The following is a 26116-nucleotide window of genomic DNA, read 5'->3' as shown; positions in this document are numbered from 1 at the left end:
TTTTTCTACAATGCAAAATTACTGAGATTATATAATGGTATCTTCTTACAAAAGACTCACCCAAAAGTCAGTTTGAACCACAGGGATATTATCTGATGCTGTTCAGAGGCTGAGAACACACAAATTTGGTTGACAGATTGGTCCTTTTCAATATTTTTTTGGAAAAATCATGACAAATTAGACCATAATGTTAAAAAAAACAAAGAAAACCATAAGTTGATGAACTTTCCATGAAAATCCATTCTCTGGGCATAAGTGGGACTGCTTTAGCCATGCTAATTCTGTTGCTCCTTCTTCCTTATGGGCACAGGAAGGGTTAAATGGGTTTAGAAAAGTTAGATTCATTATAAGTCAAGCAACTGCTTCTAAAACAACTGAAGAGGTCCAACTATGCCTTTTTTTTTCCAAACCAAACTATTTTTATTTGGGGCTACATTTCTTTCAGTCTCAGCAACATTCTGAAAAAATACTGCTTATTTTCTTCTTGAGATGCTGCCAGCACAGTTCTGTAAAGGAGATAAAGAAAGGGAGAATCTGAGAAACATGATATTTGGAAATTACTATTTGATTTTATCCCACAGACAACAGGTAAGTGATAACCACCTGTTTTATCTACCCTGAATCATACAGTTTACTTAAATTATATTCATCAAGAAATGCACATTGGCTATGTTTACTATACAAATTTAAGTACATATTTTGGGAGGATTTTTGAAAGCCAGAGACTAATGCTGGGACGTTTAAAAATTATAAATAAGACTTGAAAACAGTGTAGAATCAAAACAGTGTGATTTCACTCATCCATTAAAAAATAAAGTACGGTACTCTTCTAGATGCCAGCTTTTAATTTCCACACAAGTTCCAGCAGTTTGTGAATGATAAGTAAAACATAAGCTGAGAGGACATTGGCCAAATATGGTAACTGTGAAACTACAGTTGCCAATAATGCTTATGAGTATGTTTGTGTGTGTTAGCAATATTATATTTTAACTCACCATATTGTTTCATTCCAATAAAGGCTCCTCTCTAAAGATAATAGAGCCATATGTCTCTTTCCAATATCCTGGTAACCACCTGCAATTTTCAGCCAAGCATATGGAAGGAGATGGCACTGTATTGAGTGATTCTCATTCAATCTGCATGATTAGTCCTAGATCTCCTGGTACAGATGTTAACACATATGGCCCCCATCACCATCACACTAATCACATAAATAAGAAAAAACTTTTTCGTTAACTTTGAGGCTCAGATTGACAGAAGTGGTCCCTGATTATCAATGCTTGGTACCTTCCCTCCTCTTTTCAGCTGTTTAAATTAGCACATGCTGCTCTGCCAAACTCTGTAGACTGGAAGATAAAAAAAAGCATTACAATGCTTATTCATTGCAAAATTGGCACTCATAAAAATTGCAGAGGGGATTATGAGTGGGCTGCCTGGCACCAGTTGCAACTGATATAATCTAGTCTCTAATAGATGCTGTTTAGAATACAGCTCCTATTTGTTCTGAAGCATGTCATTCGGTTTGGTTTTTGCTTTTATTCATATTTGGATCCAGTCAGTACAAGCTAGAAGAACTGTGCCAAGGAAAAAACTAAGCAAACATTATTTACTCCTTGATTCCATCACTATTTCACCTGCTCTGATGTGTAATAATGCAAATGCTCTTTTATTTTCTCCAAGGCCTTATTGCCACCAAAGTAATAAATCTAGTGTATGGGCTGCATTATTTCAAACTGCTGCTGGGGATCATACAGCATTATTGATTGACCTTCTATATGAACCAAAAAAAAAACAAAACCCAGCCCCCTTTTGGCAAAGCAGAAAGATCTTAGATGTTGAAGTCTACCTCAGGGCTACAGGATCTGGGATACAGAAGTTCATACAACTAGATGATACCAAATTGCTAAAGTGGCCTGTTGTAAGGACCTGCTTCAATCAGTCCTCCCAAGAAAGCAAAACTCTTGAAATGGACATCATTTCAAAAGGAACTTTTATTGGGAGATGTTGACAACAGGAATAGAAGGCAGGATCTAATGGTTTCCCAATTCTACGGTTACTGGGTTGATGAACCATTTAATGGGGAATGGTCCCACGAATTTTGGGCCTAATTTCTTTGATGGCTGTGGAGATTTTAAATACTTTGTAGATAAGTATACTTTTCCCCCAACTTTAAACGACTTGGGTTCTACCCACATCTTATCTGCCTGTGCTTTGTAAGCTTCCCTAGCCTCATCTAATGCCTTTCTCACTACCAGCCACATATTTTTGAGCTGTGTAATCCACTCTTTCAGGGAGGGGATGGTGGGTTCGTTGACTGGAAATTCCAGCATTGGCTTGAAACTTTGTCCTGTTGCAACCTGGAATGGAGTGTAACCAGTGCTAGAGTGAACAGTATTGTTGTAAGCCACTTCTGCGAATGGAAGTAGGTTGGTTCAATTGTCCTGTTGATAATTAATAAAGCATCTTAAATATTGTTCCGATACTGAGCTTGAACATTCTGTCCCACCATTCATTTGTGGATGATGACTAGATGACAAGCCCTGGACAGTCCCCAAGAGGTCCAAAAAGGCTCTCCAGAACTCAGAATTGCACCCGCTGTCTGAGATTATGCATTGCAGAGCCTCATGCAATCAGTAGATATATTGTACAAACAGCTTTGCTAGAGTCTTAGCTGTGGGAATCTTAGTGCATGGAATGAAGTGCACCTGTTTGGAGAATAGGTCTGTCACCACCCAAATGACAATGTTCCCTGCACTCTCCGGTAACTCCATGATAAAATCCATGGAAATCTCTTGCCAGGTTGCTGACGGGCTTGCTACTGCCTGTTATAAGCCCAGTGTTTTTTCCTGCCTTGGTTTTGCCCCTGCACAAATGGGGCAACTAGCCACATAGCTTTCAATGTCTTTCTTCATGGATGGCCACCAAAACTGTCTTTTTTACCAGGTGGAGCGTCTTCATGAACCCGAAATGCCCAGCAACCTTTGAGTCATGACATAGCTGCATGAATTTCAATCTTTGGGTTTGGGGCATGTATGGTTTTCTCCCCACTCATGGCAGTCCACCATTCATTGAACAAAGGTTTTTATGGCTGTTTCCAGAGCCTGTCTGAACTCTGTTCTGGCTGTGCTATCTAGGGGTTTTGAATTCTTTGCCTGCGACCTTGTGGTTACTGGAACCAGTAGATATTTAGATGGCATGAGGGAATTCACCACTTCTGTTTTTATACTATTATACTGAGGCAGCCTTGATAAAGTGTCAGCTAGGAAGTTCTTCCCCCCAGGTATGTATTTAATAGTGAAGATAAACCAGTGGAAATGTTGGGACCACCTTACTTGTTTTGGGGACAATTTCCTTGGGGTTTTTAAGGCTTCAAGGTTTTATGATCAGTCCATACCAGGAAGGGGATTTTATTCCCTTCCAGGTAATTTCTCCACTTAAGGAGGGCTCACCCTTCATGGATTACTGCCTTGTCATGGTGAAGGGGCTTGCTCATAGCTTCACTAATTCAGTGAAGCTATGAGCTATGCCATGCAGGGCCACCCAAATTGGAAAGGTCATAGCAGAGAGTTCTGATAAAACGTGATCCACTGGAGAAGGAAATGGCAATCCACTCCAGTATCTTCGCCATGAAAACCCTATGGACAGTACCAAAAGGCAAAATTATATGACGCTGGAAGATGAGCCCCTCAGGTCAGAAGGCATCCAATATGCTACTGGGGAAGAGCAGAGGGCTAGTACTAGTAGTGCCAGAAAGAATGAAGTGACTGGGCCAAACCCGAAAGGACGCTCAGCTGTGGATGTGTCTGGTGGTGAAAGGAAAGTCTGAAGCTGTAAAGATTTTTTTCTCCATAGAAACCTGGAATGTAAGATCCATGAATCAAGGAAAGCTGGACGTGGTCAAACAAGAGATGACAAGACTGAACATCGACATCTTAAGTGTCAGCGAACTAAAATGGACAGGAATGGGTGAATTCAGATGACCATCAGGTATACTACTGCGGGCAAGAATCCCTCAGAAGAAATGGAGTAGCCTTCATAGTCAATAAAAGAATAGGAAAAGCAATACTGGGATACAATCCTCAAAATGATAGAATAATCTCAGTTCGAATCCAAGGCAAACCATTCAACATCACAGTAGTCCAAGTCTATGCCCCAACCACCAGTGCTGAAGAGGATGAAATTGACCGGTTCTATGAAGCCCTACAGCACCTTATAGAACTAACACCAAAAAATGATGTCCTTATCACCATGGGGGATTGGAATGCTAAAGTAGGAAGCCAAAAGATAACCGGAATAACAGGCAAGTTGCCCTTGGAGTACAAAATGAAGCAGGGCACAGGCTGATAGAATTTTGTCAAGAGAATATGATGGTCACAGCAAACACTCTTTTCCAACAACCCAAGACATCACCAGATGGTCAACACAGAAATCAGATTGACTATATGCTCTGCAGCCAAAGATGGAAAAACTCTACACAGTCAGTAAAAACAAGACCAGGAGCTGACTGTGGCTCAGACCATGAGCTTCTCATTGCAAAGTTTAGGCTTAAACTGAAGAAAGTAGGGAAAAGCACTAGGCCACTCAAGTATGAATTAAATCATATCCTTGTTGAATATACAGTAGAGGTGACAAATAGATTTAAGGAATTAGATCTGATAGACAGAGTGCCTGAGGAACTATGGACAGAAGTTAGCAACATTCTACAACAGGTAGCAACCAAAACCATCCCAAAGAAAAAGAAATGCAAGAAAGCAAAATGGCTGTCTGAGGAAGCTTTGTAAATAGCTGAGGGAAGGAGGGAAGTGAAAGGCAAGGGAGAAAAAGAAAGATACTCCCAATTGAATGCAGAATTCCAGAGAATAGCTAGAAGAGATAAGAATGACTTCTTAAATGAATAGTGCAAAGAAATAGAAGAAAACAATAGAATAGGGAGGACCAGAGATCTTTTCAAGAAAATTGAAGAGATGAAGGGAACGTTTCATGCAAAAATGGGTATGATAAAGGACCAAAATGGCAGGGACCTAACAGAGGCAGAAGAGATTAAGAAGAGGTGGCAAAATTACACAGAAGAACTATACAAGAATGAGCTTAACGTCCCTGATAATAACAATGAGGTGGTCACTGACGTCAAGCCAGACATCCTAGAATGTGAAGTGAAGTGGGCCTTAGAAAAGCTGAGCAACAACAAAGCTAGTGGAGGTGACAGTATTCCAGCTGAGCTATTCAAAATCTTAAAAGACGATGCAGTAAAAGTGCTACACTCAATTTGCCAGCAAATTTGGAAAACTCAACAGTGGCCACAGGATTGGAAAAGATCAGTTTACATTCCAATTCCAAAGAGAGGCAGTGCCAAAGAATGTTCAAACTATCGCACCATTGCACTCATTTCTCATGCTAGTAAAGTTATGCTTAAAATCCTACAAGCTAGACTCCAGCAGTATGTGGATCGAGAACTACCAGAAGTACAGGCAGGATTTCGAAGAGGCAGAAGAACTAGAGATCAAACTGCCAAAATACGCTGGATCATGGAGAAAGCGAGAGAGTTCCAGAAAAACATCTACTTCTGCTTCATTGACTATGCTAAAGCCTTTGATTGTGTGGATCATAACAAACTCTGGCAAGTTCTTAAAGAGATGGGCATACCAGACCATCTTATTTGTCTCTTGAGAAACCTATATGTGGGCCAAGAAGCAACAGTGAGAACTGGACACGGAACCACTGATTGGTTCAAAATTGGGAAAGGAGTCCGGCAAAGCTGTATACTGTCGCCCTGCCTATTTAACTTATATGCAGAGCACATCATGAGAAAGGCAGGGCTACATGAATCAAAAGTTGGAATTAAGATCAACAACCTAAAATATGCAGATGATACCACTCTAATGGCAGAAAGTGAAGAAGAACTAAAGAGCCTCTTGTTGCGGGTGAAGAAGGAGAGTGCAAAAGTTGGGTTGAAACTTAACATTAAGAAAACCAAGATCATGGCATCCAGCCCTCTCAATTCCTGGCAAATAGATGGGGAAGAAATGGAGGTAGTGACAGATTTTATTTTCTTGGGCTCCAAGATCACCGCAGATGCGCACTATAGCCAAGAAATTAAAAGACGCTTGCTCCTGGGGAGGAAAGCCATGGCAAATCTAGACAGCACACTAAAAAGCAGAGACATCACCCTGTCAACAAAAGTGCGTATAGTCAAGGCTATGGTCTTCCCAGTTGCAATGTATGGCAGTGAAAGTTGGACCATAAAAAAGGCTGAGCGCCAAAGAATTGAGACCTTTGAACTATGGTGCTGGAGAAGACTCCTGCAAGTCCCTTGGACTGCAAGGCGATCAAACCAGTCAGTCCTAGATGAGATCAACCCTGACTGCTGTTTAGAAGGCCAGATCCTGAAGCTAAAACTCAAATACTTTGGCCACCTAATGAGAAGGAGGACTCACTGGAGAAGAGCCTAATGCTGGGAAAGATTGAGGGCAAGAGAAGAAGGGGACGACAGAGAATGAGGTAGCTGAATGGAGTCACTGAAGCAGTAGGCATGAGCTTAAATGGACTCCAGAAGATGGTAGAGGACAGGAAGGCCTGGAGGAATGTTGTCCATGGGGTCGCTATGGGTCAGACACAACTTCGCAGCTAACAACAAGGAGGGCCCAGCACACCACACAGGCTTCCTTCTCCCACATTGCTCACCTCTGTTTTGTTTCAGTGAATTTCCTGGATGTATAGGCACAGGACTGTAGCTGGCCCTCTTGGTTTTCTTGGAGCAGCACTGCTCCTACTGCTATGTCACTAGCGTCTGCCTGTATGACAAAAGGTTTTTCTGTATCTGGGTGTTTTAGGACCAGTTCAGCTGAGAAAAGTCTTTTTAATTTCTCAAATGTGGCTTGACACTCCATAGTCCATTTCAATGGCTGGCTAGGTTATGGTTTACCCTTCCCTTTTGACTTTAGCAAATTGGTAACGGGAAGTGCAATCTGTGCAAAGGAGGGGATGAACTGATGGTAGAAATTTGTGAACCCCAGGAAACTTTGCAATTGCCTCCTTGTGCATGTTGGTGCCCATTCCAGCACTGCCTTGACTTTCTCTGGTTCCATCTCTATCCCATTATGAGATATGCAATACCCCAAATAGACAATTTTTTCCTTATGGAACTCACATTTTGACAGTTTGGCATAGAGTCAGGTGGCCCGTAGTTTATTTAGTACTGCCCTGACCAACTTTACATGCTCCTCCTTTGTTTCAATGAAGATTAAGATGTCATCCAAGTACACAAGAACCCCTTGTAGAGATGCTCCTGGAGGACCTCATTGATTAGTTGCATGAATACTGCTGGCACTCCCTGCAGTCCAAATGGGAGCACCTTAAATTGTAAGCACCCCATGGGGCAGTTGAATGCCATTTTACATTTATCTCCTTCCTTAATTCTAACCCAGTAATATGCATCTCTTAGGTTCAGTTTCAATAATATCTTTCCCTTGGCTAGTGGGCTAACATGTCCCTCATTAGTGGTATGGGGTAAATATTGTTCTCACACACTACATTTACTGTAAAGACCTGTAGCCTATGCAGAGGTGAAGCAATGCATCTTTTTTTTTTGGTCTTGCTGGCTGTATGAAACCTCATGCCAAATTTTTCTCTATTGATGTCTGTAATTCTTCCAGCTCCCAGGGAGTCATTGAGTACATTTTTGGTTTAGGTAATTTGGCCCCTGGTAGGATCTCAATGGCACAGTCAGTAGGGCGATGGGGGGTAGTTCATTGGACTGCTCCTCACTGAACACCTCATCTAAATCCCGGTATTCCTCAGGCACAGTCTCCAACCCCCAGTCTTTCACAGTTGCTACCACCTCTGGGGCTCCTTTTCTCTTCATCCTGCAGTCTCCTCCCTGTACTCTCTGTTTTTCCAGTCCACCCTTGGGTCCACTTCCTCAATCACATCATCCCCACTCCATGCCAGGGGTTAGTATAAATGTTGAAATCTCTGTGTGTTCCCCCATTGTGAGCTGAATAGGCTGCATGGCAAGAATGGCTGGGATCCCTCCTGAGATGGACCCATCTGATTGGCTGAACAAGATTGGTTTTTTCAACCTCCTCACTGGAATTCCTATGTTCCCCACCAAGATTGGACTTATTAGGTAACAGGTGCAATCCAAGTCCAATAGGGCCTTCAGGGTCACCTTTCTCAGCATCCTTGGACATAACAGTTCTATAGTTCTGATGAGGGGTGTGATGGGTCCACTTACTAGTCACTTCTGAGTCACTGTCAAAATAGTCAGGTGGTTTTGCGGTCGGGGATGGAGTTCCTTGCCCTGGGATTTCAGGAGAATGGATCTTGACAACCTCAGCACTTTTCATGGTGCTCTGCCTGCCCCATTGTAGCGTCTTCCCAGGCTTCCCTCCACCTGCTCGGTCAGGCTTACGCATGGGGGTCTTTGGCATTCTGCAGCCCAGTGCCCCTCCTTTACCACACTTGAAGCAAGCTGTCAAGCACAGAGCTGCAGTGGGGGATTTTGTCACCTCTCATTTCCCCCGGGGGTGAGTGTCTCTAGGTTTGCCCCAGGCATCACTGACTTCAGGCTTGGTCAATCTTAGCTTCCTCAGCCAGGATACGCCAATCGTGGAGGTGGTTCAGGTCTCCCCTGGTGATGCATGTGTGGTACAGGTCATCATTCAGCCCGTCTTTGAAATGACCTACTAGGACATCCTCTGGCCAGTTGAAATGGCACGCCAGGTCTCTAAACTCCTCCATATACTCAGCCACTGGACTACGACCTTGCTTCATGGTTTTAATGTGTTCTCTGGCCTTCCTGTCAGCTAAGGTGTCCTCAAACCTCCTCCTTAGAGCAGCCATGAACTGGTTGACGTTCCAGAGCTCAGGAGCATCAGCATTATGCAGGGTCACCATCCATCGAGCTGCCACTCCCTCCAGGGCCATGGTCACCAACATCACCCATCGATGGTCACTGGGGATGTCTCGACCACACTTTTCCATGTAGCTCAGGATGTGGGCTAGGAAGAATCCCAGTTGCTGAGGCACACCATCATATTTCACCCCCAAAAGCAGGACCTTCCAACTGGCCTGGTGGGTTCTCCTTCATCTGGCTCAGCACCCGTTTCTCCCAGCTGGGATGACTCATGCTGGGGTGGCTTCTGTAGCCTCTGAAGTGCTGGTAGAGGGGCCTGGGTTCACCAACTCACCCTCCTGGCATTCCTCCTCAGCCATCCCTGGCACCAACAAGCCCCGGCAGGCGTCTTCCTTTTCTTCTTTAAAGGACTTGAAAGCTTCCACCATCAGGCCAATAGCTTGTTTGAGGAAGCGGTTGGATCAGGTTGGTCCCTTGTCATCCTCCTCACTGAGGTTGCTTCCATCCCAGTTGGTGACTGGCATGCTTCAGGGTCACCTTCCTGGCTTTTGCCACCCATTCTTCCTTCCTTCCAATGCCAATCGACCATCTCGGCTTCCCCCAACTTTCTCTGGTCATGGCTTCGTCGGGTGAGCTAGAGGAGTCTGAGCTGTTCCTGCTCAGGCCAGCTTGGGAGGAGCTTCCCCGCAAAGGTTGCCTTCTCCTCTCTCACCACCATGGTTTGATATCTTTTGCACAGTCTCCATGGTATGGATTTGACCACTTTGCAGATCCTGCCTAATGTAAGGACCGGCCTCAATCAGTCCTCCCAAGAAAGCAGAACTCTTGAAACAGACATCATTTCAAAAGGAACTTTTATTGGGAGATTTTTTTAAAAAATTCCATTTATATCCCGCCCTTCTCCGAAGACTCAGGGCAGCTTACAAGCTTAGCAGTAGCCTTCATTCTATGTATATGCCTGCTTATTAGGGCTTTCACACACACCCCAGGTGGCATTATTACAAAGTCAGCTTAATTGCCCCCAACAATCTGGGTCCTCATTTTACCTACCTCGGAAGGATGGAAGGCTGAGTCAACCTTGACAACAGGAGTAGAAGGCAGGACCTGAGGGTTTCCTGTGCAAATCAATAGGTCAAAAGAATCAATAGTAACCCCACCCCAACTGTCCATCAGTTCAAACAGGCCAATCCACAGGTGTGAAACTGCTGTGGGAACAGGGCGATAAGGTGCCGCTTCCAAGGCTGTTTGGTCTCTGCACTGCTTCTTCTGCACTTGGAGATAAGGCAGATGGCTGGAGGCACATTCCATTCTCACTCCAATGAAGAAACATCAAAGAGGAATAGAGTAAGGAATAGAGCAAAAGGAAATATATATCAGCAACCCCAAGCTTCCCCCCCCACAGGAGAATGGCAGAACCCAAAAAGAACAAGAAACCCCATGCCCATAGAAAGACAGGGTTCTGACATCTGTAGCACCTCTTTGCTCACATATAGTGATTGTATGGATTTTTAGAGCCCTGATCCAATAGCCTGTAATTTGTTTTTTATTTTAGGTTAACTTGTAGCCTAGAACATTAGAAAAAGAAAGTAAGTGGATTTAAGCAGAGCTACCAGTTCTGGACTGTAAAATCTAGACTACTATTAGATAGCAGCAAAGAGATACAGAAAACTTTCTTTGGTGCCATCTACTGGTCCACTGGTAGCCTAAATTTAAATAAAATTGTTAAACTCTTACTTAACAGCTTTGCAGACATCTTTTAAACAAAATAAATTAGCAGTTAAAGCCAAAAAAGAGCATTATTCTGATCTTGAAAAAAAGTCTTCCAATGTACTGTTGGTTTCTACTTTTCTTCACAACTGTAATTTCCCTTGTTTCCCCCCCCCCCAAAAAAAACTGAGCTATGTATGGTCCCTCACTAAGATATAAACACCAATCTTTTTCTTTTTTTCAGTTCTTTTTTTAAGACCTATACTAATTCATTCATTCATTCATTCATTCATTCATTCATTCATTCATTCAATTTATTTCCCACCCATCTCGTTCCAAATCGACTCTGGGCAGCTTTCAGCATAAGAACTTTTTTTTTTCCTCAGCTCAAGTATTTCAGTTTTAGAATTAACTAATCTCAACACTTTAAGAAATTAACTTTCCAGGATTTTTTTTCTAAAAATCTACCTTGCCCTATGATTTCTCCCCTTGCTTATATCAGTTTTCAAGGAATAAAATTCCAACCACATCTAAGAAAATTACAGTAACAAACTTTTCCCATCTTAATACTTTCTTTCTTTGGGGTAAAATGGGATTACAGCTAGTGTTCACTCTCCCCAGTGATCAATAAGAAAATGAAGCACCAGGCTTTAACAAACCTGTTCTGATCTGGGAAATGTAAGACTGGATTATGGCTACAGTCTCTCCCTGCAGCTGGAACTGCTTTTGGAAGTCCTTTGAAGGGGATTTGTGTACAGTCCTAGTTTTGAGCTAAACCTTGAGATCCTCAGTGAAGATTCTTCTCCAAGGATCTTCAGTTTTTTGTTTTGTTTTTTTTAGTGAAAAGTTTTACAAAATTTTAATAATAACCCCCCCTCCCTCCCTCCCCGGACTTCCCAAAGCAGAATAGGAGGTTTTTAAGAAGAAACTGGACAGCCATTTGCCTGAAATGATATAAGATTTCCTGCCTGAGCAGGGGGTTGGACTAGATGACCTCCAAGATCCCTTCCAACTTTATTATTATTATTATTATTATTATTATTATTATTATTATTATTATTATTATTATTATTATTATTATTATTATTATTATTGTTGTTGTTGTTGTTGTTGTTGTTGATGTTGTTGTTTATTTATTATTATTATTAATATTATTATTAATATTATTGTTATTAATACAGGGTATTACATATAGCAATCTTATGCAAACATATGCTAAATATCTATTACAATGTTAACAAACCTTCCACCCTTTAACTCCCTTATAACAAAACTAAAATAATTATAATAACACATCTAGGATCTTCAGTTGTTGAAGTAGGTAGGAGTTGGTCTTTATGCTTCTACTATTTAAACTAGGCTATTCTCTAAAATTCTTATTTGTTGCTTTTTAGTTACTGCATATTTTTTTAGTATAATCATGTTGATTTGTATTCTTCTTGTGTTATATATGTAAACAGTCCCTTAATAGATATGTATATATGTTAACAGTTCAAATAATACTGCAGCAGCAAAGTGTATAAACTAAAAGCCTCCTGACAGAAAAACACGCGGGAACTTTGACAGCTGTCAAAGTTCCCCGCACAGCGCAGGCGCCACCACTGACAGCTCGCGGCTGTCAAACTCCGGACTACGAGGAAGCCTGAGCTGTCAAAGCATCCACCGCACAGCGCAGGCGCGACTACTGACAGCTCGCGGCTGTCAAAACACCAAGCCACGCGGAAGCCGGAGCTGTCAACGGAAGACGACACGGATTGGTCCCTGCCTGACACGGCGCCAAAATAAACACCTCTGATTGGTCCTCGCTACCAGCTGCCGGCTATAAAAGCCAGACAAGTTATTCTATGTTTGCCTTGCTCTTAATAAACCTGTTGTTACTAGCCTGTCGTCCTGAGTGGTCCTTCGGCTACTTCACTGGCGACGAGGATGGGATCGCTCCGGAGCTGAAGTCACGGCCGAGGAAGAAAGTTCCCGGCAAGAGCTGTCACGGGAGTTTTAACTTCCATCGGAGCAACCCAGGACCGGACGACATGGCAAACTTCGGCCGTGTGAGGGAGTTTGATACCCGCCATCCCGAGAGATGGCAATCACACCTCGGCCAAGTCGAGGGATTCCTCCTCGTCAGTAAAATCACTGACGACCGAGCAAAGGCCGCCGCTCTGCTGTACATCAGCGGGCCCCCGGTGTACGATGCAGCCGTCGGGTTGTTCAGCCCAGTGCCCATCACTGAAGTCTCCTACGCGGACTTGGTGGACCAGCTGAACAAATACTACATGCCGGCTCGATCAGAACTGTACTGGCGGGTGCAATTCGCACAAAAGAAACAACGGCAGGACGAGCCCGCCAACGAGTTCATCGCCGGGGTCAGACACGCCGCAAGGAACTGCTGCTTCCCCGACCTGGAAGACCGCATCAGAGACCAGGTGGTGATCGGTCTGAGGGACGAGAAGCTACAGAAAAAACTGACGTCCAAACCCGACATGAACCTGGCTGAGCTGACCAGGGAGATCATGGCATACGAACACAGCCACAAGAAGAAGCCGACTAACACGACCCCAGAGACCCCCGCGACCGTCTACCAGGAAAGCGCAGCCTTCAGCGACAGTGGAGAGTCGGTAGATTTCACCGATGGAGAAGCCCTACAGCGCAGAATGGAGCACCGGCAGCCGAGAAGGGGCAAAACGTCGGACCGCCGGGGGTCCAGGAACCCTCCACCGCCACCACCGCGTTACGAGCAACGAGCCGCCTGTGCCAGCTGCGGGGGCAACCATGCCCGAGGAAGCTGCCGTTTTAGGAACGCGAAATGCCACAATTGCGGGAAGACTGGCCACATCAAGCTGGTGTGCCGCAGCAAGGGCCGGGACAACATCAATGAGGTGGAGGCAAACCCCCCAGGTAGGCCGGCTGCCCAGGCCAGCAGAGAACCCCACCCAGGGCCCCTGGTAGAGACAGTTGACAGGGTAAACAGCATAAGCTCCAAGGTTAAGATCTGGGTCAGAATTCAGGGGGTGCCCTGCCACATGGAAGTAGATTCTGGGTCAGCAGTTTCCTTAATTTCGCTGACAACCTATCAGGAGATCTGTCAGAAAGGCCGAGGACAAATTCCCCTGAAACAAACTCAGGTACACCTAGCTGACTTCCAGAAAACCCCCATTCCGTTGGAAGGGAAAGCCAAGGTTGTAGTGCAGTACAAGGGGTTCAAGGGTCCCCTGGAGGTTTTAGTTACACCAGGGAACCGCACCAATTTGATAGGACTAAACTGGTTCAGTCCACTAGGCATCGCTTTAACAGGGGTTAACACCATTCTAACACCCAGCCTAGAAGCCGTTTGCGATAAGTTCGCCGACGTTTTCGATGGCACTTTAGGGAAATACACGGGTCCCCCCATCTCCTTACAGCTAAACCCTGCAATCCAACCAATTAAGATAAGAGCCAGGAGGGTACCTTTTGCCCTTAAAGAAAAAATCGAAAACGAACTTGATCGCCTCGTAGGACTAGGGGTGCTTGAGCCAACAGAAGGGGGAACCTGGGAGACCCCTATTGTCACCCCAATCAAACCTAATGGTGAAGTGAGAGTGTGCGCTGATTATAAGGTGACAGTCAACCTAGCCCTCAGCCCCCATGCCTACCCGGTGCCAGCGGTAAGGGACGTATTTGCTTCCATCCGCTCTGGCGCCCTTTTCGCCAAGCTTGATCTCACACAGGCGTATTTGCAGCTGCCTGTCACTGAGGACACTGCGGAGGCCCAGACAATTGTCACCCACCGCGGTGCCTTTAAGGTAAAGAGGCTCCAATTTGGCATATCGGCGGCCCCGGGTATATTTCAGGGTATCATGGAGAAGACCCTGAAGGGAATACCCGGGGTCTGCCCCTATTTCGACGATGTTCTCATCGCCGGAGAAAACGAAGCGAACTTAGCTGACAGGCTGTCAGCTGTGCTGAGCCGGCTCAGAGAAGCCGGCCTCAAACTTAAGCGGGAAAAGTGCTCTATTGGAGTCACATCCACTGAATTCCTAGGGTACAAAATAGATAGCCAGGGCATTCACCCCACCTCAGAAAAACTTCAGGCTATTCAGACCGCACCCAGCCCTAGGAATAAACAAGAGCTTCAATCCTTTTTAGGATTGTTAAACTTTTACCACGCCTTCATCCCCCATAAAGCCACTATTGCGGAGCCTCTGCATAGACTCCTAGACAAGGGTACAACTTGGTCCTGGACCAAAGAACATGAGAGTAGCTTCCAATCGTTAAAAAAGATTATCTGTCACAGTTCAACTATCACCCTTTTCAGAGAGGACACCCCAATATGCATCGCTTGCGATGCCTCTCCCTATGGAATCGGGGCTGTCTTAAGTCACATATTCAAGGACGGTACACAAAGACCCATAGCCTTCTATTCACGCACTCTAACCAAAGCTGAAAGAAACTATGCACAAATTGACAGGGAAGCCCTAGCAATAGTAGCAGGGGTCAAAAAATTTCATGATTACCTATATGGAAGACCATTTACTATATTTACGGATCACAAACCCCTGCTAGGCATATTCACGTGGAACAAAACTACTCCACAAATTCTCTCTCCGAGAATTTTAAGATGGTCAACCTTCTTAGCAGCCTATTCCTATCAACTAATACATAAACCAGGTAAAGAATTGGGACATGCTGACTGCCTCAGTAGACTGCCCATACAAACCAGGGACTCAGACCCAGCCCCAGCCAGCCACATTTTAGCAATCTCCCAACTTCCAGAATGCCCCCTGACTGCAAACATTATAGCTAATAATTCAGCCAAAGATAAAATACTTGCCAGAATCCTCAAATGGGCCACAACAGGATGGCCAGCTCAAAATCCACAACCTCAATTCCAACCTTATTATAACAGGAAAAATGAGATCTCAACACATAGAGGATGCCTACTGTGGGGAAATAGGGTCATCATACCCGAGAAAAACATTGACCAAACATTACAAATTTTACACGAAGGACACCCTGGAATTGTAAAAATGAAGGCGATGGCTAGAAGTTATGTGTGGTGGCCAGGCATAGATAAACAAATAGAAAAGTATGTGGGTGGGTGTTATACCTGTCAAGAGACCAGGAATGAACCACCCCAGGCACCAATCCATAAATGGGAGACTACAAGGAACCCTTGGTCACGTATACATATAGATTTTGCTGGACCCATCCAGGGCCAAAGTTTCTTAATTGTAGTAGACAGCCACTCTAAATGGCTGGAAGTCACACTCCTTAGAAAAACAACGTCCCAAGCCACTATTCAAGCTTTACGAAAAATATTCGCTACACACGGCCTACCTGACACCATAGTTTCTGACAACGGACCTCAATTCACCTCTCGTGAATTTCAGATCTTCGCTATGAAGAATTGTATTAGGCTGGTCACGTCGGCGCCGTTCCACCCATCGTCGAACGGAATGGCTGAAATTATGGTACGATCCACAAAAGAAGCGTTAAAAAAATTCGTTAAAGGAAACTGGCAGAGGCGCCTCAGCCAGTTCCTCTTAGCACAACACACAACTCCATGCTCTACGACCGGCAAATCACCGGCGGAATTAAGATGGGGGAGAAGGCTAATAACACGTCTGGACAGACTGCACCCCGATACATATCCAGACGAAAAACAGCACCCCCACCCCGCCCACACACTCAACCCAGGTCAATTGATTTGGGCACGATCATACACAGATAAAAACAAGTGGGTCCAAGGGACAGTAATAAAACAAACAGGGCCCATCTCATACCTTATAGCTACGCAAACACAGGGCATCATACGCCGCCATATTGATCAACTCAGACCCAGACAACCACCACACAATTCTGAGCAACCAACCAATGCCGACATACAACCCCCACCGGAAATGCTGCCTATCCCAAACCAGGAAGAAGAACACCAAAACGAAGATCCAGAACCAGACCACCCTCCACCCCTTCGCCGCTCAACCAGGAATCGGAGACCACCCACCTACCTAAAAGACTATCAGTGGGCAGGTTCAAACATCCAAGAGGGAAGAAACGCACCAGGGGAGGGGTAAGGGGTGTGTTATATATGTAAACAGTCCCTTAATAGATATGTATATATGTTAACAGTTCAAATAATACTGCAGCAGCAAAGTGTATAAACTAAAAGCCTCCTGACAGAAAAACACGCGGGAACTTTGACAGCTGTCAAAGTTCCCCGCACAGCGCAGGCGCCACCACTGACAGCTCGCGGCTGTCAAACTCCGGACTACGAGGAAGCCTGAGCTGTCAAAGCATCCACCGCACAGCGCAGGCGCGACTACTGACAGCTCACGGCTGTCAAAACACCAAGCCACGCGGAAGCCGGAGCTGTCAACGGAAGACGACACGGATTGGTCCCTGCCTGACACGGCGCCAAAATAAACACCTCTGATTGGTCCTCGCTACCAGCTGCCGGCTATAAAAGCCAGACAAGTTATTCTATGTTTGCCTTGCTCTTAATAAACCTGTTGTTACTAGCCTGTCGTCCCGAGTGGTCCTTCGGCTACTTCACTTCTGTTGTACTACTTCACCATGCATGTTTCCAATTATAAAATGACCACACATTTTCAAAATAACAAATATCCAATTTAAGTTATTTCCATAATTATTGGGTATTAGCAGTTTACAGAGATAATTTAATCCTCAAAGATCCACCTGAAATGAAGTACAGGTAATCCTTGGTGGAGCAGTGGGCTAATGCCTCCTTAAGTAACACGAGCTGCCTGCAATTAGTGCAGGTTCGAGTCCCACCAGGCTCAAGGTTGACTCAGCCTTCCATCCTTCCGAGGTAGGTAAAATGAGGACCCAGATTGTTGGGGGCAATAAGCTGACCTTGTAAAAATGCTGCTTGGGGTGGGGGGCGAAAGCCCTAATAAGCAGGCATATACATAGAATGAAGGATATTGCTAAGCGCATTGGTTTGTGCTTCTTAGATTGTAAGCTGCCCTGAGTCTTCAGAGAAGGGCAGGACATAAATGGGATAAAAAAAATCCTCAATTTAGGATCAGTCGCTTAGTGAATATTCAGAGTTACAACCTACCTGAAAAAGGTAATTTATAACCAGGATCCAAAGTTCTGACCATCACACAAACAGAGTGTCACATGACAACACTTCAGAGTCAGCAGTACAGTGACATTTACAGTCATTTCCAGCATCTCGCAGTCATGTGATTATGTTTTACAACAATTTTACCAAATTGGAGCATTCACAGCTTTCACAGCTTCTGGAGGCAGTTGTTCCACTGATTAATTGTTCTAACTGTTAGGAAATTTCTCCTTATTTCTAGTTGCTTCTCTCTTTGGTTAGTTTCCATCCATTGCTTCTTGTCCTGCCTTCAGGTGCTTTGCAGAATAGCTTGACTCCTTCTTCTTTGTGGCAGCCCCTGAGATATTGGAACACTGCTATCATGTCACCCCTCGTCCTTCTCTTCATTAGACTAGACATACCCAATTCCAGCAACCATTCCTCATATGTTTTAGCCTCCAGTCCTTTAATGAACTTTGTTGCTCTTCTCTGTACTCTTTCTAGAGCCTCAACATCTTTTTTACATTGTGGTGACCAAAACCAGATGCAGTATTCCAAGTGCAGTTTTACCAAGGAATTGTAAAGTGGTATAACACTTCATGTGATCTTGATTTTATCCCTCTGTTAATGCAGCCTAGCAGTGTGTTGGCTTTTTTGGCAGCTGCAGCACACTGCTGGCTCATATTTAAGTGATTGTCCACTAGGACTCTGAGATCCCTCTCACAGTTACTACTATTGAGCAAGGTACCACCTATACCATGGGTGTCAAACTCACCATGTCACGTGACGTGTCATGACATATCGTGGCTCTTTTTGCATTGCCATCAATGGGGTGTGCGCAGCTTTGGTATGATGAAACCAGCCCATGGGCCAGCAGTTTGACACCCCTGACCTATACTATAAGGTAAAGGTAAAGGTTCCCCCGCACATGCATGCTAGTCGTTTCCGACTCTAGGGGCCGGTGCTCATCTCCATTTCAAAGTCGAAGAGCCAGTGCTTGTGCGAGGACGTCTCCGTGGTCATGTGGCCGGCATGACTAGATGCCAAAGGTGCATGGAATGCTGTTACCTTCCCACCGTAGTGGTCCCTATTTTTCTACTTGCATTTTTATGTGCTTTCAAACTGCTAGGTTGGCAGAAGATGGGACGAGTAAAAGGCGCTCACTCTGTTACGTGGCACTTGGGATTCGACCTGCCAAACTGCCGACCTTCTGATCGACAAGCTCAGCATCCTAACCCACTGAGCCACTGCGTCCCTTGACCTATACTATACCTATGCCTAAATGTAGAACCTTACTTTTTTCCATCATTGAATTTCATTTTGTTAGATAGCGCCCAATGTTCAAATCTGTCAAGATCCTTCTGTATCTTACACCTATCTTCTGGAGTGTTGACTATTCCTGCCGGCTTGGTGTTGTCTGCAAATTCGATGAGTTCCCCATCTATCCCCTCATTGAAATCATTGATGAAGATCCTGGATCTTCATTTCCTGGATCCATTTTTTCCCCTTTTTTGAAGATGGTAACTACATCAGCTCTTTTTTTTTTAATCCCATTTATATCCCGCCCTTCTCCGAAGACTCAGGGCGGCTTACAATTTAAGCACAAACCAATGTGCTTAGCAATAGCCTTCATTCTATGTATATGCCTGCTTATTAGGGCTTTCACCGCCCCCCAAGCGGCATTATTACAAAGTCAGCTTATTGCCCCCAACAATCTGGGTCCTCATTTTACCTACCTCGGAAGGATGGAAGGCTGAGTCAACCTTGAGCCTGGTGGGATGCGAACCTGCACTAATTGCAGGCAGCTGGTGTTACTTAAGGAGGCATTAGCCCACTGCTCCACCAAGGCTTTTCCAGTCCTCTGGTAGTTCCCCAGTGCTCCAGGATCTTTGAGAGATATAGTTCAGTGGTTCTGAGATCATATCTGCCAGTTCCTTTAGAACCTTGGGGTGTAATCATCTGGTCCTGGTGATTTGAACTCATCTAGGGTGGACAGGTGCTTACTTAGCATTTTCTTGCCTGTCTTAACTTGTGTTTCGAATCTGTTTTTTACGGTACTGTTTTTCATAGGTTGGACTGTTTTTTTCCCTTTGTGTAAAGACGGATGCAAAAACCGAGTTAAATAGTTCTGCTGTATCACTGTTTCTTGTCACCTTCTTGCCACTTTCTCCCACTAATGGACCAATCATTTCCTTAACTTTTTTCTTGTTTTTTACATGTTTAAAGAAGCTTTTTTTGTTATTTTTGACTTTTGTTGCAAGCTTTAGTTCATTTTGAGCCTTAGCTTTCCTCACTTCATCTTTGCAGACATGGGCTGTTTATTGATATTCTGCCTTAGTTATGTGCTCCTCTTTCCACTTTTTATACTTGTCCTTTTTGTGTTTCAGTTTATCAGTGAGTTCTTTATGCAGCCACGCTGGTTTATTTTGAGAGCTGTTATTTTTCTTCTTCATTGGTATTGTGCTAGACTGGGCTTTTATAATCTCACTTTTCAAAATTTCCCAAGCTTCTTGAGTTGTTTTCCCCTTGAGGATTCTCATCCATGGAATCCTTCCAAGCTCTCTCTAAGTTTATTGAAACTAGCTCTCTTAAAGTCCAAGACTCTAGTTTGACTGTGTTTATGTGCTTATGCTTGCATAATGTTGAATTCCAATATTCATGATCACTCCCCTAATGTTCCTGTGGCTTCAACACCTTCTATCATTTCATCTCTGTTAGTGAGAATTAATTCCAATATGGCTGATCCCCTAGTTAGCTTCTCTACTTTTTGAGAGACAAAATTGTCTGCTAGGTTTGTCAGGAATCTGTTTGATCTTCCACTTGGTTCAGAGTTTGTCTCCCAGTTGATATCAGGATAGTTAAAGTCCCCCATTACTATTGTGAAGTGCTTCCTACATACCTTAGTATGTAGCAAAAAGTTCATCTACTTCCTCTGTTTGGTGGCCTATAGTTTACACCTACAGCAATGTCATTTTTCCCCCTTTTATATTGATCCAAATGCATTCGAGACAGTTTTCATTATTGTTGTCCTCTATTTTTGTAGAGATGTAGTTATTTCTAATATAGAAATCAACTCCACCTCCTCTTTTATTTGGTCTGTTTCTTTTAAATAATTTAAATCCCTCTAGCTGTGTGTTCCATTTGTGGATTTCATCCCACCAATTTTCCATAATGGCAACAATATTATATCTGCCCTCATTTACCTGAATTTCTAGTTCACTCTGTTTATTGCTCATACTCTGCGCATTGGTGTATAGACATTTGAGTCCTTTAATACTGACCCTGTGTTTACTTTCTACATAACCTGTGTGGTGCCTGAGTTCCCCTATTTTCTTACCATCTGTTTGATTAGTTCACTTGGTATGGCACTCACTATTAAAAGCTTGATTTTGCTTGACAGCTAGGTTGATATTCTTGTCCACACACACCTCTATATTACATACACTAATAACCCTATGTTCAGTTTAAATATTTCTCCAGAAAATCTGTGAATTTATTGCTGAGTAACTCAGTCCCTTTCTTTAATGGATGCAAGCCGTCTCTTTTGTACACTTTTTCATTAGACCAGCTGCAGACATTGTGACTAATATAACCAAAGTCTTCCCCTTTACACCACTCCTTTAGCCACATATTGAATTCTGCTATACACTGGCCTTTTCCATTTTGTTCCTTATACACTGGTAAAACCTCCGAAAAAGTAAACCTACAGCCTATCCTGCTAAGTTCCTGCCCCAAGCTCTGGAAATCATTCTGCACAGAGAGTACATTTTTGGGATAGATCGTTAGTGCCAAGATGTACAATATTATCCACATCACAGTCCTTGCTGGCATTCTTGACTATCTTAAAAATACGCTTCTTGTCCCTATTGGCAGTAGCACCTGGAAGACACCTGACCTCTTTTGAAACCTCTGTATCCTTTCCTAAATTTACATCCCTTATAATTACATCCCAACCAAAAGGTGTATTCTCTTTTTGGATGCCTTGCTCTTCTTGGATGACTGATGTGTAATACCTGATTTGTACCAAAACTGGCACACTGTTTTTCACAAAACTGTGCCCATAGTGAATCACCAGTTTGCTAAATGACTACAGTGTTCACTTAATGACTGCCACAAAAAAAATTGCATAATTGAGTGGTCATGTTTTACAATCATTACCAACTTACAACTATACTGGTCAGGCTCTATTATAGTCATAACTTGAGAACTATCTGTAGAGCAGTTTAGACATGGATTGACATCCATCCAGAAATAACAGTGTATGTAATGATGTAATGAATGTTATATTACAGGGGGGAAAGATACCCTCAACTTGGACAGAAACTAATATTGTGTTACTTCTGAAGGAAGGTCAGGAAGCCATGATGATAAAGAACTACAGACCAATCTCATTACTAAATGAGGATTACAAACTGTTTGCTGCAATTTTGGCAGAAAGACTAAAAAAGGTTTTACAGGTATATATTCATGACAATCAAGCTGGCTTTCTGCCAAAAGACAGTTAAGGAATAATGTAAGAATGGTTTTGAATATTATTGAATATTTACACTATCAAAATGAACAACAGTAGCTTTAATATTCTTAGATGTTGAGAAGGCCTTTGACAACTTAAATTGGGTCTTTATGTTTAAAGTCCTGGAAGAGATGGATTTTGATGGGAATTTTATTCAAGGGGTCAAAGCTGTTTATACATCACAACAAGCAAAATTGTTATTAATGGTGATCTAACTAATTCATGTGAAATTCAAAAGGGTACAAGGCAAGGATGTCCACTGTCTCCACTGCTGTTTATCCTGATGTTGGAAGTCCTGACTAGAGATATCAGGCAAGAAGGGAAAATAAAAAGTATAAATGTTAAGAAGGAAGTTTATAAATTGAGGGCCTTTGCTGATGATTTGGTAATATTTCTGCAAGACCCAAAAATATAATATAGAACACTTGATGAGGAAACTAAATGAGTTTGGGTCCTTGGCCAGTTTTAAAATAAACAAGCAGAAAACATCAGTGTTGATTAAGAATATGACCTCACAGGATGGTGATATACTGACCCAAAAGTCTGGTTTTAGGGTTGAGAAAAAGGTGAAATATTTGGGGATTATGTTAACAAATTCAAACACAAAATTGTTCAAAAATAATTATGTGCCTCTCTGGATTGGTATTAAAAAAAGATTTACTAAGATGGGATAAATTGCATTTATCATTATTGGGTAGAATTTCTGTAATCAAGATGAACGTTTTACTAATGATGCTTTTCCTCTTTGAAACATTGCCATTACTTGCAATTGATATTCCATTCAAATGATGGCAGAGGGATATTTCAAAGTTTATGTGGCAGAGGGGAAAAACTAGAATCAAATATAGATTATTGCAAGATGCTAAGGAAAGAGGGAGTTTGGGTTTACCTGGTTTGAAATTGTACTTTAATGTTTATTGTTTGGTTTGGCTAAAAGAATGGGTGAACCTTCACAATAAGAGGTTGCTAGACCTAGAAGGCCACAAGTTAAAGTTTGGCTGGCACGATTACCTCTGGTATGACAAAGTTAAAGTAAATATTGATTTTAATAAGCATTTTACTAGGCATGCCATTTTGAGAGTTTGGAATAAATATAAAACATGGTTTTCTATTGTTGCGATGAGCGACCGGTCAGGGTTCTGGCTTCAACTCTTAGAGCCCCTTGACAGGGGTGAGAATTTGGAGGGACCCTTGGCAAGGGTGATCACCTTGAATAAGGAAGGATCTTGCCTTTACCACCGACCCAGTATGCCGGAAGTTCCGACGGTCATACTTGGGAACTGCGATGATTAAAGCAGAGTCCTAGGACAGACTGAGACACCGACACAAGTTTGCTCAAGGTGAGAGCACAGAAGTGCCCGGGGTGGATGTTATACCCCAGAATACCTCTGGACACTCTCTATTTATTAGGCTGTTTCATTTGGGAGGGGGGAAAACACTCATGGAAGGTCAAAGGGGAACATAGCTCATGGTATACAATTGCTAATGAAGAAAGCAAAGGTCATTACAGGAAATAATAAAACATAGTTTATGCTAACAGAGAACTGCTAATGAAGAGGGCAAAGGTCATTACAGGAAACAATAATGCATAGCTATCTATACAAATGTTAACAAAGTTGACAGGGATTATTGCAGGAAGACATAACTTGAGGCAGAGATAATTGCAGGAGACAGGGCTAAACACAAATGCTAACAGGGAAGACAAAAGGTTATCACAGGAAGACATAATTTTGAAACAGAAACAATTTCAGAAAACTATATATCTTGAAGCATGGGCAATTTAAATGAAACAAGTCTTTGTTGTATACATATGTGAATCAGAGACAGGAATGTGGTTGTAAATAAGAAAAGAGTTTTATCACCAGAGGCAGAGATGGAATGTAGGAATGTGGCCTTACAATTGCAGATTAGGTAGAACTAAATGCAGGAATGTGACTTAACGATTACTAATTGGGGAAAAGGCAGAAGTGTTAAACTTTTTCAAAGAAGGTCTTTGGCAGGCAGAGAAAAGCAGATTTTACACTGGCAGAAATATAATCACTAGAGACAGGAAGGGAGAATTCTGTGATTTTTAATATAGGAATAAAAAAGGTCTTTTGTAGGTCTGGGTTCTCTACAACTCCTCTTTTTCTGTTTTTTAAAGCCAATTACTGAGAAGGCCCCTCAAAATCCAAAACTTTCTCTTCTAGGATACTTACGCTGGAAAAAGAGAAATCCTCCGATACCTCCTGAGCCTGCGTTAATGTTTCTTTCAAAGAGTGTTGGTGTGAGGGTGCGTCAGTCTCTGGGTCAGAAGTGAATTCTAAAAGAGGGTGTTTGTATTCACTGTCAACAGTGTGTTTCATCAACAGAATGTCATCGCTAATGCTGCTCAGCCTTCGTTGTAGAAAATTTAAAAGTTTACCCATAACACATGGGCCAATTGCACATGCAAGTAATAATAAAATTAAAGGACCAGCTATGGCTGAGAAAAGGGTGGTCAGCCAGGGAGAGAAGTTAAACATTCCTTGATACCAAGTATAATGCTGGGAGCGTTCTCTCTCTCTGTCTTTCAATCGTTTGTCTAATTCTGCCATGGAGTCAAGCACAATACCTGAGCTATCAGTGTAAAAGCAACATTCCTCTTTCAAAGCTACACATAGACCTCCATTTTTTAAGAAAAGCAAATCCAAACCTCTTCTATTCTGTAAAACAACTTCTGATAGTGAGGTGAGAGAATTTTGGAGAGCAACCATAGACTGTTCGATTCGTTTGAGGTCTGCATCAATTTCGATACTTAACTTGCGGATGCTTTGGTCACCCAGGACCATGCCTGTAATACCTGTTGCTGCACCAGTGGCTCCCAGGCCTAAGAGAATGGCTAAGGTCACAGTGCTGATTACCTCGCGTTTAGCTCGAAGAGAATATTGGGGTGGTTCCATACGGGAGATATAGTCATTATCAGAAAAGACAGACATTTTTGGGAGAAGGTAGACTTGAATACAAAAGGCTTTTTGTGTGTGTAATATGTCTCCACTGACACATGCAGTGGCACCAGTGGAGCAAGCCCAAGTGGATCCATTGGAAGGAATGAAGAACTGACCCTTAAGTCGTTTGGAAAGATCTGCTGTTGTAGAGTGAGTATACATTATAGACCATCCCTCAGCTCCATAGGGAAGACCTGTCCTTTCATTTGGTAAAAATATCATACAAGATATATAAGCATCAGATGAGGCATTAATACAATAGTGGGAATAATTAGAAGGTACATATCCAAGACAGCATCCTTGGCCTTCAATGGAAAATATAGTTATAGAAGAATTGGACCACCTGCAAGTGGCATCAGAGGTGCTGTTTGTAAATGGGGAGGGGGAGCCAATAGCTTCATAAAAAGGGGGTTGAGAAGATAAGCACAACCAACATTTAGTATCATTGTCAGGGAAAGCATGGGCTGCTACTAGGGCGTCGTGTGTGGAGGAAACAAGAGTTATCAATGGATTAGTTTCCCTTGAAAAGGGTTGTAAAAAAGGAGAGTTATTTTGCTTATTTGGACCCACAGGTGGGGATACTTCTAGGGACATGGTGAGTCGAATTATAAAAACATTACCTGGATGACTGTATCTGGATTTTTCATAGGATCTGCCCCCCCACTTTTTCCCTGCTAACCAAGCAGCAAGCGGGAGCCTTTTTCCATGTGATGTGAAGGTGACGTTCATTGGGTTGAGGCGAACACCACAGCAGGCCCAATTGCTGCATGATGACCAAGGCAAGTTGGAGTCCTGCCCCAGTCTTGCCTCGATGTAATCAGTAGTGTAAGGTGCAGTCCACCAAATTTTTCCTGTGGACACACATTGCCAAGATTTGCAATACCAATCAGAGGCGGTTCCACATTCATCTATATGGGATAGGTCTGTAATATAGCCTGGGCAAATGTACAGGCCTGGGCCTGTGCACCAGACACTACGAGGGGAAGGATCACACTTTGTTTTGTGCTTAAACCCATGGGCTCCTACGAGCATTT

This window comes from Vipera ursinii, assembly GCF_947247035.1.
Source record: "Vipera ursinii genome assembly, chromosome: 1".
In the NCBI taxonomy this organism is placed as follows: Eukaryota; Metazoa; Chordata; class Lepidosauria; order Squamata; family Viperidae; genus Vipera; species Vipera ursinii.
This window is presented reverse-complemented; position numbering follows the sequence as displayed.